We start from the raw sequence: 16,095 nt of genomic DNA on the forward strand, positions 1-16,095 counted from the left end.
CTCCCAGGCCAGCACCCAGAAAGTTCATGCCCCAAGGGCCTGCACCTTTCACTCGGTTCTCAGTCTGCAACCATAAAAGGAAGGCTCTAGGATCATTCCCATTTTATAGATGAGAAAACAGAGCCCTAAGGGGAGTTACTTACCCAGGTCCACACAGCTAGGAAGTGGCAGAAGCAGGATTTGAACCTAGATCCTTTTGACTCTCAAGTCTCCACTCTTAATTGTTGTATCTAGGAGCTTGAGCAGCCAGCATGGGCTTCCCCAGCCACCCTAGCCTCCCTCCCGCCAAGCCCTCCTGGGCTCCATGCAGAAGCCCCCACCACCAGGGCTCAGGATGTCAACAATGTTCACAGCCCATGTTGGCTGAGTGGTCACTGAGAACCCAGCACCCTTCCTCACTGTCTCATGGGTGGGGGGCAGGGGTGGCAGCTTCAACTTCTAACTCACTTCTCAATGCAGAAACTGACCATCTGGGCGGAGAGAGTCACTTGCCCGACATCAGAAAGCCGGGGGTGTCCTGCCCGCTCTTTCACATCTCTAGCTGGCATTCCTGGTTTTGCTCCTCCCCCAAGGAGGCAAGCATGTGCCTGGCACAGCCTGGGAGCTGCAGGCAAGTCAGGGTCGGGGCTCAGGGGCTTGGAGTTGGTTCATGCCATGGCCAGAGGATAAAATTAACTCGATAAATAACATGGGCATGCGGGGAGGGGAGTGTTCTTTTTAGAAAACCCAGCAGCTCCCAGCACCCACGCCTGTGTGCTGAGTTTATAGAGCTAAGTTTTAATTGCAGGCCCCACACCCTGGCTGCAGCCGCCCTGCAGAGGAGGATGTGTGTTCTTTTTAATTAAATCTGTCTGTTATCACGGCAGATTGTGATGAAAGGAGGCCCATTAGCGGCGCATCGGCTGCTGGGAAACCTCTCGCTGCACTGGACGCATGGCCCTGAGAAATCCCCGATGGGGCCAGATTCCCTGACCTTTCCCCTGTCCGCACTGTGCCACCATGGAGAAGCTCTGGACAAGCCGCCTGACACTCAGCCCTACTACCCGCCAGAAGGCAACTGCCATCCAGAGCTCTTGCCAACAAGCCTCGAGCCCCTCACGCCAGAAACTGGAAGGACCTGGGCTCTGGGGTCAGAGACACCTGGGCCACTGCTTTGCAGCGTGATCCTAGGAGGGCAACTTCACCTTTTTGGTCTTGGGGGTGACAGGCAGTTCACATAAACTGGCCCATCCTAGAGGGGAAACTATGGGCTCTTAGCACAATCCTGGACTTCCCTTTGGCTCAACGGTAAAGAACCCACCTGCCAATGCAGGGGACACAGGTTCGATCCCTGGTCCGGGAAGATTCCACATGCTTCAGAGCAAGTAAGTTCGCATGCCATAACTACTAAGCCCACGTGCTGCAGCCACTGAAACCCTTTCACCCTAGAGCCCACACTCCATAAGAGAAGCCCCCAAAATGAGAAGCCCCATGCACTGCATCAAAGAGTAGCCCCCACTTGCCACAACTAGAGAAAAGCCCAAGTGCAACAATGAAAACCCAGTACAGCCAAAATTAAACAAACTAATTAATTTTTTTAAAAGAGCAGAATCCTATTGACCACACACAGCACCTCAAGAAGTAGTAGTGGTTCAGTCACTCAGTTACGTTTGACTCTGCGACCCCATGGATAGCAGCACGCCAGGCTTCCCTGTCCCTCACCATCTCCCAGAGTTTGCTCAGACTCACGTCCATTGAGTCAGTGATGCCATCCAGCCACCCATCCTTCATCATCCCCTTCTCGTGCTTTCAACCTTTCCCAGCATCAGGGTCTTTTCTAATGAGTCAGCTCTTCGCATCAGGTGGCCAAAGTATTGAAGCTTCAGCTTCAGTATCAGTCCTTTCAATGAATATTTGATTTCCTTTAGGATTGACTGGTTTAATAGCACCAGTTTGAAAGCATCAATTCTTCAACACTCAGCCTTCTTTATGGTCCAACTCTCACATTCATTCATGACTACTGGAACAATCACAGCTTTGACTATATGGACCTTTGTTGGCAAAGTAACGTCTCTGCTTCTAAGGCTATCGTTATTCCTCTTATACAGACTGGGAAACTGAGGCTCAGAAACAACTTACTATGGGCCACTACAACTGAGCTAGGATTTGGATGGATCACTGAGAGTTTCCCCACCTAGAAAGTGAAGCCAGTGATCCTCAACTGGGAATGGGGGCTTAAGATAGGACAGTGAAGGGCATGAAGTCTCAGCGAATGATGGCTGTTTTTATTTGAACTTTGTATTTTAAGTACCAGAGTGGCTATTAGCCTGATTATCCACACGAGAAAGCTGAGGCTTTGGCCCCCATCACCCACTGTATACCCACCCCAAGATCACTGCACCCCTGGACATGCCAACGGCCTCCTTATCAGGGTTCCTGCTCTGATTTCATGCCTTTCAAATCCTGTACCCAGAGCAATCTCTCATTCTATCATTAGAATAATGTATATTTGATTTTTCTTACTTGAGTATAAAATCAGGATAAACATGTGTTCAAAAGAGTATAAAAAGAAAATTAAAATCCCCTGTAATTCAATACTGTTATCTATTTGGGGTAATTTCTTTCTGACGTTTTCCTGTTTGCTTATTCATTCGTTGAGTAAGTATTTGGTGAGCTCCTACTCTGTGCCAAGCCCTGTGTGCAGTGATGGAGAAACAGACTAACCCACTCCCTGCCTTCAGTGAGTTCAACATAATGGGAGGAAGCCTATATTAAATAGGGAAACACATCTATGATAGTGAACCTTAGGTGCAAAATGTGCTGTACCATAATATTAGGAGGATTATACTCCATGACCAAGTGGAATTTACTCCTGGAATGCAAGGATAGTTCAACATATGAAAATTGTTCTGTGTAATATATCACATTAACAGAAGGAAGGGGAAAAAACCCATGCGATAAAAAAAAGGCCATGATCATCTCAGCCAATGCAGAAAAAGCATTTGACAAAATTCAATACCCTTTGTGATTTTTTTAAAGAAAATACATATAACAAACTGGGAACAGGAGGTAACCTCCTAAACAAAATAAAAGCCAGATACGAAAAACTTACAGAAACGTCATACTTAATGGTGCAAGATTAAAAGACTTTTCCTCCAAAATCAGGAACAAGGCACAGAAGTCTGCTTTTCCACTTCTGTGCAACATAGTACTGAAAGTCCTAACCAGAGAAATTAGGGAAGAAAGGGAAATTGAAGGCATCTCGTTGGAAATAAAGGAGTAAAATTATATCTGCTCACAGACAACATAAGCTTATATGTAGAAAACTCTAAAATTCCACAAAAATCACGGGCAGAACTAACAAATTCAACTAAGTAGGAGGATACAAAGTAGACACACAAAAATTAGTTGCAATTCTGTACACTAACAATGAACAATCTAAAAGGAAAATTAGAAAACAATTCCATGTACAACAGCATCCAAAAAAATAAATGAAATACTTAGAAAGTAACTTAACCAAGGAGGTGAACGATTTGTACAATAAAAACTATAAAACATTTCTGAAAAGAAATTAAGACAAATAAATGAAGAGACACACTAAGTTCATGGGTTGGAAGAATGAACATTTCTGAGATATCAATGCTACCCAAGATCATCTATATACTTAATGCAATCCCTACCAAAATTATTATCTCAATAATTTTTTGCAAAAGTAAATATTAAAAAAAAAGTCATCCCTAAATTTATACGGAATCTCAAGGGACCCCAAAAAGGCAAAACAATTCTGACAAAGAGGAACAAAATTCAGGTCACACTTCCTGATTTCAAAACTCACTATTATACAAAGTTACACGAGAGAAAACAGTGTGGTACTGGCATAAACACAGACATACAGACAAGTACAATAGAATACAGAGTTCAGAAATAAATCTTTACATGTATAGTCAAACAATTTTTTATAAGAATGTCAAGACTAAAAAAAAAAAAAGAATGTCAAGACTAATCAATGGAGAAGAGACCATCTTTTCAACAAATGGTTCTGGAAAAATTAGATATCCACATGCAAGAGAATGAAGCTGGACCTTTACCTAACACCATGTACAAAAATTAACTCAAAATAGATCCGTGACCTAAACATACAGCCTAAAATTATAAAACTCTTAGAAGAAAACACAGGACAAAAGCTTTACCACATTGCCAGTGATATCTCGGATATGACACCAAAGGCAAAGACAACAAAAGGAAGAGAATAGACAAGTTGGACTCCAACAAAATTATAAATTTTTTATGCATCAAAAGATACCATAAAGAAAGTAAAAATGAACCCACTTAATGGGAAGAAAGGTTTGCAAATCAAATATCCAATAAAGTATTAATATCCAGAACACATAGAAAACTCCTAAAACTTAATAATGACAAAATTCAACAAACAACCCAATTCAAAAATGTGCAAAGTACTTAAATAGAAATTTCTCCAAAGAAGATGTATAAATGGTCAATAAGCACATGAAAAGATACTCAACATCATTGACCATTAGGGAAATGCAAATCAAAACTACAATGAGATACCATTTCATATCATTAAGATGACTATTATGAAAATAAATAATAGGTGTTGGTGAGTATGTGACAAAATCGGAACCCATATGCACTGCTGTTGGGAACACAAAACAGTTCAGCCACAGTGGAAAATAGTATGGTAGTTCCTCAAAAAATTAAAAGTAGAATTACCAAATGATTCAGCAATTCCACTTTTGGGTAAATACTCAAAGGAGTTTAAAGCGAGGTGGCTATGGAGGGGAGACAAAGGCATGATCCTATTTCATACAACATTTGGATTTTGTTCCAGGTGACTTTCATAACTGAAAAATAGATAACATTCAAAAAATAAATAATACAGCTTTCATATATTACAGTTTTTAAATTTCTCTTTGGGCTAGAGATGTATTATCTATTTACCTGGGTTGGAATCCTAACCCCATCACTTCCTGGCTGTGTGACCTTAGCAAGTGAGCTCATCTCTTGGCACCTCAGGCTCCTTGTTCACATTGTTCAAAGGAGAGCAACTTTGTGAGACGCGAGAACAACATGTGTCAAGGTACCCAGTGCAGAGTGGGTGCTCAACTCTTCCCAACAGAGCTCAGCCTGGGTTCCCTTACTCCCTGCCTCACCTTACTACCTTAACTGTGGCTTTAGCCAGGGTCATCTCTTCCCCTGGGGTGGCCCTGACCAGCTCTGGCCCCAGGCATGGCTGGCAAGTCCCATCCCCATGGGGCAGGGGACTGGAAATGGTGGCCTCTGGGGCTCGAGTCCCATAGCCCCTATCCATCTCCTGCCAGCCGGCCGGCGCATCTGAGACCCATGTGTGTGCTCTCCCAGTCAGAGGTTTGGGTTCCTTGTTTATGGCTTCCTAATCCACACTTGTCAGAAAGGAAGTCGTGGGTCCACCCAGCCGTGCGGAGAGTGGCCGGAGGATCCACACAGGAAAGATTCATGGACCATCAAACGGGTCTTGTGCCTCCCAGGCCGCCCCAGCCCTTCCCATGGAGATAAATCACAGCCAGAGGAGGAAGATAAAAGGTACAGGATAGCAGGGTCCCTGTTTTTTCTTATGAGAAAAAACACGCAGAGGGGGACTATTCCCTGGACTCCTGCAGAGCTGGGCTGGTGACATCCCAGGGGCTCCTGAGACATGTCCCCCATAGGCTTTCCCCAGACCAAAGGGCTGGGCTTCCTGGGCGTTCAGTTTGTACAGTGACACAGAACCTCGAACTTAGAAGGGCCCTGTACTTGGCTTGCTGATCTGCTTTATTTTGAAATTCTTAATTTTTGAGCAAAGGGTTCCACATTTTCATTTTGCAGCAGGCCGTGAAAATGATATAGCTGGTCCTGCCTGTCCAGGAGCAGCTTTGGGCACCTGGTGCCCCACACCCTCTCTGGTGGGTGCTTACCCAGCACAACTTGCACACCTCCGGGGATGGGGAACTCACTTCCTCCTGATGGGGCGGCCCACTGAGTCTGCTGAGGGGCAGCTAAAATTCAGAGGTCTTATATCACTGTTGTTGAGGAAAGGCTCCTAGTCTTCCGGTCCTGGAAAGCCCTGGCTATGACCTGGGGCATGTTATTGAGCCTCAGTTTCTTTGTCTGAGAATGAGGTTAATAATAAGACTATAATTAGAAAAATGAGAATTCAATGAGATCTTGCATAGTCAGCACCTGGCACAAACTGCTTTTCACACACACATGCACACACATGTGGACACACACACACACACACAGAGCCAGAGGCTCCCCTCTAAGGTCAAACCGAGTTTCACCTGGGCTCCACCCATCAGGTACCTTGTTCTCTGCTGCCATCTGCTGGCTTGAATAGGGCACTGCATCACAGGTGGCGCCGCTGGACTCCAAGCTTCATTAATAATTGGAAGATAATCGAATCCTTCCCTAGCTCTTTACTGAAGACCTGCTTTAAATTTTCTGATGAACATAAAAGACAAGGACCTTGTCCTCCCGGAACTGATATTCTTGTGGGAGAGATGGATAACAAGCAAGAAAAACAATCATTTGATTTCCACCAGTGAGAATTACAACAAAAAGGAAAAACAAAAACCGAGGGCGGGGAATGGAGCCGGTGCACTCTCACGGAGCCAGGAGAACGAAGTCCATTTGGAGGCTGGGTCAGAAAAGCCGCAGGCTGAAAAACTGTCTGGTGCGGGGAGAGCCTGTGGCTCTGCTGTTTGTCCGGTCCCCCCACTTCCTGTTTAACTTTGGGCAACTTCCGCCCTTGACCCAGGCCCTAGTTTACCGATCTGGAAAATGGGGAGAATCACAGGCACACCTCAAAATAGTGCTGTTGTGAGGAGTCAGTGGGATCCTGGAGAGGAAATACAGTTTGAACTGTATTATTTTGTTTCATTATAATCTTATTGTTAGTTAATATTTGCTCAGCATTTTTCAGAGCCCTTTCATAAATCGCCTCTTTGAATCCTTAGAAAAACCCTGCTTGGTAGATACTGTGATTACTCCCCACTTACAGATGAGAAAATCGCGGCCCAGGAGATAAAGCGGCTTGTCCAAAGACACAGAGTACGGTGGCAGCTGAGGGGCTTGGATGAGTGAAAGTTTGGGGACCAGCATGTATCAGCAGGAAGGCTAAGGGTCTTGCTCTTTTCCAGACTCACTGCTCCCTCCCACTCCAAGTCACCTCTATCCGTCCTTCCAGTTCTCACCTCCATGGGGAGAGATGGTAAGAGTAGAGGGAAGGGCTTCTCTCATGACCACGGCCACGGCCATGGCCAGCAGACCCTGGGCTCCACTATCCAGGAAAACATTATCTATTGACCACAAGTCTCCCATGCCACGCAGACACAGGCGTTCCTGTAACCACGGAACTTAGTCGTTCACCCTCAGCAGGTCCTGTCTGACCCCAGATATGCTGCCTATTTCTCTCTGGCCTCAGTTTTCTCACCCTTATAGCAGGAAGAATAAGTAGGATCATTGGGAGGTTCATGAAATAAGAGTGGAAGTGTTATGTAAACTGTGAAGTGCAGTGCACATGGGGCCCCAGCCGTCGCTGCTCTTCTCCAAGACCCCATGTTCAGCACTTTTCATTCTCACAACAACCCTGTAAGTGACTGACCAACTCGTCATCCCGGTTTGCCTGGAGTTTTCCAGGCTCGAGCACTGAATGTCCTGCATCCCAAGAAGCATTCAGTTTTGAGCAAACCTGTAAGGTGGAGAACATTGTCTCCATTTTCCAGGGGAGGAAACTGAAACTCAGAGTCCTGGGCCCTGGGGCTTCCCTGTAGCTCAGCTGGTAAAGAATCCACCTGCAATGCAAGAGACCCGGGTTCAATGCCTGGGCCAGGAAGATCCCCTGGAGAAGGGATAGGCTACGCACTCCAGTATTCTTACCTTGTGAGAATACTACCTACTTACTACTTGCCTACTACCTTACTCCAGTAGGCTTACCTTGTGGCTCAGATGGTAAAGAATCTGCTCGCTATGTAGGAGACCTGGGTCCAATCCCTGGGTTGGGAAGATCCCTTGGAGGAGGGCTTGGCACAACCCATTCCAGAATTCTGGCCTGGAGAATCCTCATGGACAGAGGAGCCTGGTGGGCTTCAGTCCATGGGGTCGCAAAGAGTCAGACATGACTAAGCACAGCACAGCAGCCTGGGGTCCCACAACCAGAAAGGGGCCCAGATCGGTGGGCTCCAGAGCTGTCCTCTGGCTGAGGTGTCTGGCTGGTCCTCGTGGACACTGGGAGCCATGGAAGGTTCAGGGCAGTGGCAGGCACATGCTTGAGAGCTCACAGCCCACCCAGACAGGCCTGGGCCATGCAGCCATTGAAATGTCAGCCAGCAATACACTTCAGAGGAGGACAATCTGAATGAACAGCAAAACACCCTGTTACCCTCCCTTCCATGTTTAGGTTTCGACTTTGAAGACACAAATGCCTCAAATAAGTTCAACATGGACTCCAGGCCCAAGAGACTCGGGCCCCAGTTGCTTCCAAATGGGCCTGAAGATTCATCTCCCAGAACCCGTTGTCATGTACACGTGGTTTCAGACGCCTGAGGATCCCAGGCAGGGCAGAAGGGGCTGCGAGCGTTCCTGGAAGGCCAGGCCTTGGAGTGGGAAAGCTTGGGCTCAGGGTTGACAGCCGGGCAAACCCCAGGTCTGAGTTCTATTGTCAGTTGCCATTTACTGAGTAGTCACTGAGTAAGCCTGTAGAAGTCTCTGAACTCTAGCTGTGTTATTATCCCCATTTTACAGATGGACAAGTAAAGGCTGAGAGAGATGCCTTGCCCCAGGTCACCCAGTGGGAAGTGCTGGAGCCAGATCACACCCAGGATTCGACAGCCCCCCAAGCCCCACAGTTGGCCTGCATGTCCCACCTCCTGTATGCCCTGGGTATCTCTGCCCTCTGTGTCCTGGTTGGCTCACCTGGAAGCTGGGAGTAAGAGTCCATACCTCCTAGCATGTTGAGAAGACTCAGAAAGATTTGGTTTGCAGGGCACTCGGGAAGGACTGAGATCATGGCAGTGAAATGATTGATAGTTGTGGTTATCACTGATCTCCAGTGAAGGGGCTCTTTGGGTTCAAATACACAATTTTCTCCTGTGTCCACATCACCTGGAAAGGGGGCTAATGTCCAACAATCCTGAGATGGGCACGTCCTCCTCCTCAGCCGCTCACAGGTACAGAAACACAGACCAGAGCAAAGGACCTTCTGCTGCTAGGTGGTGGGGCTGGGCTTTGAATCCAGGCAGACTGGGTCTACACTCCAAGTTTGATTCCACAGGATGGAGGCTCCCAGAGGTAGCTGGGACCCCTGGACAGGGCCAGGGCCAGGGATGCCTGGCTTTGGTGGGGAGCAGGAAGCCGGAGAGCTCTGCCAGGGCCCCACGCACCGTGGGCACCCAGTTTGGCCCACTGTTACGTGCCCTCATTCCAATCTGTCTCCTCTGTAAAATAGGAGGTGAAGCCCCAGAGGAAATGAAACCAGGGTGCGGGGATGGAGTATGGGTGGGTGGGAATGGGGAAGGAACCACGGAAGATAGAGTCGCCAGAGCAACCTTGCTGAAGAGGTGACACTGGTACGGAGTCCTGGAGGTTGGAACAGGCTAGTCTTGTGAAGGACTTCCAGAGACAGCACACCTGCTCGTCAAGCCAGCCTCAGTTTCCCCATCCGTAAAGGATGAGGGGTAGAGCTGCTGCTGCCCTTCCAGAAACTAAAGTGAAGCAGAACTCCAGGCAGCTCTGACCCATGGGATCCAGGCAAAGCTCAGAGGAGGGACTTCCCCAGTGGTCCAGTGGCTAAGACTCCAAGCTCCCAATAAGGGGGCCAGGGTTCGATCCCTGGTCAAGAAACTAGATCCCGAATGCCGAAACAATGATCGAAGGTCCCCAGTGCAGCCAAATAAATATCAAAAAAAGAAAAACTCAGAGGAGTGAGGGAACCCTGGGAACTGGGGGACAGGGAGCTGGAAGGGTTGACCAGAAAGCCTGAGGAGCCCGACCCACAATACTGAAATTCCCCTTCTGGAGGGGCAGAGACGGGCTGTCAGGACAGGACAGAGGCCCCCAGGCTGGAAGGGGGAAGGGACCACAGATGGGAAGCAGGTGGGGGGCGGCGGGTGGGAGGCAGGAGACAGATGAGGCCTGGACAGGGAGGAAGTGGAGAACAAGATGAGAGATAAGATTTCAAAGGCGCGTCAGACAGTGGCAGGGGCGGAATATAAGCAGCAGTGCCTGGACCCGGGAGGGCTGGGGTGAGGCGGGCTGGGAGGGCTGACGGACCCGAGGAGGGGAACGGAGGACTAGGCTCCCTGGAGCCCTGTCCACACCGCTGTGTCTCCCAGGACCATCCCCTGTGTCTCCACCACTATCCGCTGTGTCCCAGACTGTCTATGTGACACACACGCTGTTCAGGGGTGAGCTTGGTACCCACTGTTGCCAGCATCTCCAGCCACAGTGTGATCCCAACCCCGTCCCTGTCGGAGTTCCTGTAGCTCTGGCCACGCCCTTGCCTGGGGACAGCACCCAAGCTCAAGGTGGGTCCCTGTGTGGTAGGAGGACAAATCCAGGCCCCAGACTCACTGGGCAGCCCACAGTGTGGGGACTTCTGCAGCCCCCACATTTCAGAATCAGATGGACCCCAAAGTGGGGGGTTGAAAGAGCACGGGAGAAACCTGTACAGAGCTGTGTCCCTGGAGCATCTAGAAAAACCTGGATGAGCTGAACATATCTCCACCCCCTGCCCCTCCTCCTGCCTCCTGTTTACACCTCAGCCTAGGTGCCCTACAGGTGGCTCTGGGGACACAGAGGCATGGAGATCCTACAGTAGCCCCTGACCTGCAGACATCAGCTCAAAGTGTCCCCCTCAACCACTCCACACCATGGGTGTTGGCACCAGGCAGCCAGGTCGACACCCAGCTCCACCTGGCCCTGCTGGGGGCCCTCGGCAAGTATTCGGCTCTCAGGTGTGGATGGGTCGGTGGAGGGACCTGCATCCCACGGTCAGTGTTAGGAGCCAGGGAGGGTGTGGCACACAGTAGGACCTCGCTGCATTGGCATATGATGCCCTGCCATCTCCATGACTCTAATGGGAGTGATGGCATCTGAAGGACCCAATTGGAGGGTAAGACCTGGGGGCATCCCAGAGGCATTGCCCAGGAGCAGGAGGCAGTGTCAGAACCCAGGGCGGAAGGGGGCGCCAAGAAGGTTTCCTGATGGAGTAGATTGGGAGGCAATGAGAAAACAAGAGGCAGGAGGGAATCTCCTGTGCAGAGACGGGGCTGGGTGGGTGGAGGCTGGCCTTTGGCTTCTTGCACTGAGGACAGCAGGCAGGCGCAGCGAGGGATGGGGCTGTGCGGTGGATGGCAATCTACAGTGGCTGCAGAAATGAGGACAGCTCGGGGGTCTCATCACAGAGGGTCTGTCACCCCCTTAGCTCCTGCACAGGTTGTGGAGAACAGCCCTGCACCACAGGGGTTGGGATCTGATCGCCCAGAGGGGCAGGAGTGGAAGGTGCAAAGCCAAGGTTGGGCCAGGTGGGCATGCCAGCAGGTAGGCATGGGGATGGGGAGGAACCAAGGAATGGGCTCCGAGTGCTCCCTTAAAAGTCCTGGGATCCCTCAAGCCAGTGCAGGTGGTCTGTCTGCAGCCTCTGACACCAGGGCACATGGAGGAACACCAGGAACTTGGAATCAGGCAGGTCCAAGTTTGAATCCAGCCCTTCGACTTCCCAGTGGGCAACCCAGTTGGAGACATCTCTGGGTAAAAATCTCTCAGTGATATTGAATTTGGAGGTTTACATCCTCCCCTTTCTGTGCATTAGAGCAAATCCAAATTCACTTTTGTAAATAACTTTATCTTGGCTAATGTCTGTCAGGCATATATTCCTCGTCGGTCATTCTGCTAAACAACGCTCCACGAATTATCTGGTTTAATTTAATCTCTCTCCTAACCTTAACCTTTGCCAGTTGACTCCTGGGCCAGTGATTGCCAATGGGCCAGTTGGCCACTCAGACTCTTCTAGTTTGTGATAATAGAAACATCATCAGAATACACACAAAAACTATACTTCTAACCTCCAGAGCTATGCTGCCCAGCACTAGCCAATAGCCGCGTATAGCCACTGAGCACTTGACATCCAGCCAGGGCCAATGACACAAGTGACCAGCATAAAATACACACCAGATTGCAAATACATAGATGAATGAAATACATAAACCAGCTCATTAATTTTTATATTGATTGTATGCTGAAATAACATTTTGGATATATCATATTACATAATTTCTTTAATATTTGTTTATTTTTGGCTCCATCAGGTCTTCTCTGTGGCACACAGGCTTTGTTGCTGTGGGTGGGCTTCTCTCTCTCTAGCTGTGGTACCCAGGCTCCAGAGCGCGTGGGCTCAGAAATTGCAGCACTCGGGCTCAGTTGCCCAATAGCATGTGGGATCTTAGTTCCCCAACCAGGGATCAAACCCGTGTCTCCTGCATTGGAAGGCGGCTTCTTAACTACTGGACCACCAAGGAAGTACCTAAATAATATTTTATTAAAGTTAATTTCACCTATTTCTGTTTTAATACAACTCCTAGAAAAAATTGCTGCATGTATTTTATTTATTTCTAGTGGACAGCACTGCTCCAGACCAACCAAAGTATCCACAATTATCATCAAATCATGAAAGTTCCAAGCCCTGGTTTACATCTCTGGACGTCTTTTCTGACTTCCCAGGGGGCACTCCCCACTGGCTCTAACTGTGCAGGACCCAGAGTCGGTTCTGTGTAGGCATCAGAAACCAGCTAGGCTTGGAGGCTTGACCCAAGGTCTCCCCAAAAGTCAAGATATGACCCATAAAAGCCACAACCACACATTCTTTCTGCAAGGTTCCCTCACAGGAAACCCAGAGGGTCAGGTTCAAGGCTGATTCATTCTCATCCCAGGCCACAGCCCCAATGTCACCTTCTCGGAGATGCTGTCTGGACACCCTTGAGAACTTTGGATGCCCAGGGCCAGTAGAACAATGCCTCACTAAGGTTGGGCAAACCTCGGCTCACCTGCCGTGGGGTTTCTCTCTGCACACTACACAGTGGAAATCCACTCAGAGCCCACATATTTGCAACCCAAATATTCAGGAAGAGATAATGCCCAGTGGGGTGAACCACTAACCAGCGAATGGGGTAAACCTTTGAGCAATGGGGGACTGGTGTGGTGGACAAGCCTTTCCCCTTCTTGCCACGGGTCCTACAGGACTGAGCAGACATTGTCCCTAGATGGAAGAGGTCAGCTTGATGACAAACTTTCACACTGGCTCCCCCTCCTCCCTGACTCACTCTCCAACCCTCAGCCCTCCCTGGGATCGCACTCCCCGTAAAGTATTGGGTTGGCCAAAAACTTTGTTTGGCTTTTTCCAAAGGAGCTTAAAAACCCAAAAGAACTTTTTGGCCAACACAGTACTTGAACTGATAACTTTGTCTCAGTCCCAGCTTGCTGGGGAGCCCAGGCTAAGACAGAGGCCCCGCCCCGGCTGCCTGTTCCCAGCCCCCAGTACCCCCAAATCACATCTTTTATGCTCCTGATGATCGTATTCATTTCATTTGCTTGACTTGTGTTTCCCTCTCTGCCCAACTAGACTGCAGGCTCCATGGGGGTGCCATCCCCAACACCTGAAACTGGACCAAGGGCATACTTGGTGCTTGATTGAAAGGAATGGCCCCAACCAAGCCTGACTGTCCTCTTAGAGCTCGTTAGACTGTGAAGCCCAGACTCTGCGTGTATCCGATGGGTCAGGCATGTTGAGAACAGACCACCTAGTAAGCTGGTAGGTCTTCGTCCTGGGGACAGATGATGCTGCTCCTCTGAGAAACAGGATCTTACCTTCTGGATCCACCCAGAGGGGCCCTTGCCCTTGAAGGTGATGGCAGTCAACAAAGAAGCACATGTTGAAATCCACCAGTCAGACAGCATTTGGAACATTTCTGGGGACACATAATCCTCCCTTGGAGACTGGATGGCCTTGAGCTTTTAAGTCACCTGGGATATTAGGAAGTTTCTCCAAGGTCCAGAGAGCAGCCCAGGGGAGCTGATGACAAGGACTTCCTTTGGCAAGTGGCAAAGGTCCTTTCTCACTCACCAACCTCGCAGGGAGTGGGGTGGGAAGGGGCTTCCTCAGGGGTTGGGATGGGGAACAAGTGAGGAGCGCCTGACATATGCATTGTCTTCATGTTCTTTATTCTTTCCGCTTATGATACTGAACCCTCATTGTCAGACCTAAGACACAAGCCCTGTTCCTCTCACACAGACCATGTCCATTCCAAGGAAGTATGTCTAGAGCAGGGGTCCTCTACAAGGGCAGTGTTAGCCACCCCCACCCCCAGGGCATGTTGGCCATGTCCAGAGGCATTTTGGGTGGTCAGAGCTGGAGGGAGGATGTGACTGGCAGCTAGTGGGTAGAAGCCAGGAAGCTTGATCCTCCAGCGCATGGACAGCCCCTCGTATGTCAGTCCCAAATGTCAGTAGAGCTCAGTTGAGAACCCCTGAGTTGGAGGATGCAGGGTGCGTATGGAATGTGCCCTGAGCCTCCTGCTGCATGGGACAGTGTGGCAACAGGACCCCAGCCAACTGGGTCTGAGGCCTGGATCCTCTCTGAGTGTCTGTGCATCCTCAGGCAAGTGAAGTTCCCCCTCTGAGCCTCAGCCACCTCAACTATAAAATGGGAAAGACTATACCCATCGCTATAAGTTGCAGGAGGATTAAATGAGATAATATTTAGAAGGGGTCAACTCAGTTCTTTGCGGAAAGAGCTCATGGAATGGGGACTGTGCTGGGTTGAATAGTCCCCACCTCACCACCATTCATGTCCAACCAGAATCTCAACCCGTGACTTTATTTAGAAATAAGGCTTCCCAAGTGGCACAGTAGTAAAGAACCTGCCTGCCAATGCAGCAGACTCAAGAGACTCATGTTCGATCCCTGAATCAGGAAGATTCCCCTGGAGAAGGAAATGGCAACCCACTCCAGTATTCTGGACTGGGAAATCCCAAGGACAGAGGAGCCTCTTGGATTATAGTCCGTGGGCTCACAAAGAGTTCCACACGACTGAGCAGTGACTGCAAAGGTTTTTGCAGATATAATTAGTTAAACTATGATGAGGTCACGCTGAATTAGGGTGGGGCCAGAATCCAATGACTCATATCCTTGTAGAAGAATGGAGGACACATTCAGACAGGCGGGCACTAGGGAGACCCCTTCGGGGAGAGACCAGATGGAGACAGAGGCAGAGACCGGAATGATGCAGTTACAAGCCACGGAGCACCGAGAGTCGTGGCCACCCCTCACTCCAGGAGAGAGTGTGGAGCAGGTCTCCCCGGGGCTGTGGGAGGAACCAACCCCACCTGCACCTTGACTTCAGACCTCGGGCTTCCTGAAACTGTGAGAGAATAAATTTTGGCTATCTTAAGCCCCTAAGTGTGTGGCTCTATTTTACAGAAGCTCCAGAAAGCTAATCCGGGGCTGCAGCCATCCTGCGGCTGTGACCGACGTTACCTGGAGGGAACAGCTCCAGGGCACACAGATGTCTCACCCCACTGAGGGCACCTGCATGCAACGGGAAAGCCCAGGCTGAGTCTGGAGTGGGAAGGTTTTCTCCACAGATGGGGAGAGTGTATCTCCAGACATCTAGTCGTGTCTGGGAGTCACTGGCGGTCTGCAATGTATACCATCGGTGCCACCTGTGTGCACCAACCTGGGGGGAGGGTAGGGGTACGTCCAAGGTGGTGATGGCTGGCGCATGGGGTGATGTGTATATCAACATAGCTCGCCACATGTGCCCAAGGAAAGGCGGACAAATTTGGAGGATGCAGACAGAGCCCGTGGCACACTCGTGTGTGCACACGGCGGGAACACCAGGTGCGGCCCACCCACTGTGTCCCCAGCCCACCGACCATCTGGAGGACACAGGGTGGGTCTGCGGCACCCGGGCGCATGCGCAGCCCACCGTGGCTACCTGCGGCCTGGGAGGATGTCTGCCCGCGGAGATGGCTCCGAGAAACTCGGAGTAGCTATGACACATGGAAAGCAGAGAAGGAGGAAAATCCA

This window comes from Bison bison, unplaced genomic scaffold, assembly GCF_000754665.1.
Source record: "Bison bison bison isolate TAMUID 2011002044 unplaced genomic scaffold, Bison_UMD1.0 scf7180017864193, whole genome shotgun sequence".
NCBI classification, from domain to species: Eukaryota; Metazoa; Chordata; class Mammalia; order Artiodactyla; family Bovidae; genus Bison; species Bison bison.